General features: G+C 39.5%; 1 pseudogene; it reads left to right on the top strand.

Moving 5' to 3' along the window:
* The first annotated feature begins 1,580 nt into the window (after positions 1–1,580).
* LOC103269649 lies at positions 1,581–1,715 on the top strand (annotated as a pseudogene).
* The last annotated feature ends 292 nt before the right edge of the window (positions 1,716–2,007 follow it).

Here is a 2,007-nt window from a genome sequence, read left to right as displayed (position 1 = left end):
CTAAACCCTTTCATTCCCACCTCTTGCTCTTTTAAAATTATTCCTATTTGTATCTAGGAACAGGGATGAAGGTCAGGCTTTTGTAGGCACTTCCTTCTGTACATGGGGTGTAGAGTTGTCCCTACCTATCTACAGCTAGAGGAGGGGATGAAAGGATAGGAACCCATGAAGTTAAGTATTTTTAGTATTTGTATCCAAAGTATTGACTATAAGAATGAATATTATTATAATAAAGGCCATTATAGCCACTGTTAATAACACAGCAAGTTTTTGATGTTTAGTAAAATGTATTTACAGTTACTCCCGTGGGTTGATACCAACTACAGGAGTCCAGGCAGTTCTCACTGTTGCACCAGTAAATTCCTGAGTCCATATGTAGACCTCCATTCCACAGTTTATCTTTTAGCTTTTTTGGGTTGTGATAAGAATTTATAGACAGCTATAAGGAGTTTTGTTAATGACTTAAACAAGGAAATACAGCTACTTTGAAAAGTTCAAAGAAAAATTTAAAACATTAGCAACACGTAGTTAGGTTGTAGCTTAAACTGAGCATTTAAAACAAGTAAACATTCGCAAGATAAAACAGTTTTCCTTATTTTTATAATAGGTCTGATATACTTTCACGATGATTGATATGTTAGAGGATGAAGCCCAGGTTATTTTGTTATTTCTCCTATGTTGGATTAGTAATCCTTGTGCCTAGAAGGAGATCCCAAAGTTGTTAGTAATTTGGCACTGAAAAGCACTATAGCCAATCACAAACATCTATGAGCAAAATTAATCTACCTGGTTTGCAGTTAGGTTGGGAGGGTAGGTGTAGTTCCTGGAGCTTGTTTCTAATCTCACCCTAGAAAGACTGAATTGAGAACTTGAAGATTTTAAGTATTAAATTTTTTAAAGCCGAGCTCGGTGGCTCAGCCTGTAATCTCAGCACTTTGGGAGACTGAAGTGAGTAGATTACCTGAGCACATGGCTTCAAGACCTACCTGGGCAACTTAGCGAGATCTCATCTCTACAATAAAATAAAAAATTAGCTAAGTGTGGTAACGCACATCTGTAGTTCCAGCTACTTGGAAGGCTGAGGTGGAAGGATCCCTGGAGCCCAGCAGGCCAAGGCTGTGGTGGCTGGGAGTGTGCCACAGCATTCCAACCTGGGTGACAGAGTAAGACTCCAACTCAAAAAACAAAAAAGTTAAAAACATAATGTTACAACACAAACTTACAGTAGTTATTGCAAAAGTTACTTATTTAGTGAGAATAGTTTTAAAATTTTGAAAAAAACTTGATTTTTTTGTGACAAAGACAGTGGTGGAGAAAAGAGGAAAAAATAACTTCGCTTTTTTTTTTTTAACAAAGACAGTAGGGGAGGGCTATCTGAATTTTGTTTCTTTCTTTCCCCCCTATATTGTTTAAAGGAGAAAATTGTTTTGGATAAGGCTATGTGATTTCAACATGGATGGCCAGGACCAAAAGCCTGGCACCTGTGTTAAATTAAGATATTAATTTGGGCACTTGGCATTGGCCACTGCACAGACCAGATTTCCCTCACTCGAAAGCCTCTCTCTACTCCCTCCAAGACCATGTCTGACATACCGGATATGGCTGAGATCAAGAAATTCAGTAAGTCAAATTTGAAGAAGACAGAAACGCAAGAGAAAAACCCACCGCCTTCCAAAGAAACGATTGAACAGAAGCAAGCAGGCAAATCGGAATGAGGCCAGCTCCACCAGTATGCACTGTACATTCCACAAGCATTGTCTCTTATTTTACTTCTTTTAGCTGTTTAACTTTGTAAAATGCAGAGGTTGGATCAAGTTTAAGTGACTGTGCTACCCCTTTTCACATCAAAAAACTACTGACAACGAAGGCCGTGCCTGCCTCTCCCATTTGCCTGTCTGGCTGGCAGGGAAGGAAAAGAGCTTGCATGTTGGTGAAGGAAGCAGTGGGGTGGGACGACAGTGAAATCTAGAGTCAATCAAACTGGCCCAAGGTGTCCTGCAGGCTGTA

This window comes from Carlito syrichta, unplaced genomic scaffold (genome assembly GCF_000164805.1).
Source record: "Carlito syrichta isolate Samal-C Ts95f unplaced genomic scaffold, Tarsius_syrichta-2.0.1 Scaffold309409, whole genome shotgun sequence".
Lineage (NCBI taxonomy): Eukaryota > Metazoa > Chordata > Mammalia > Primates > Tarsiidae > Carlito > Carlito syrichta.
Note: the sequence above shows the minus strand (reverse complement) of the source record. Positions and strands in the feature narration are given on the sequence as shown.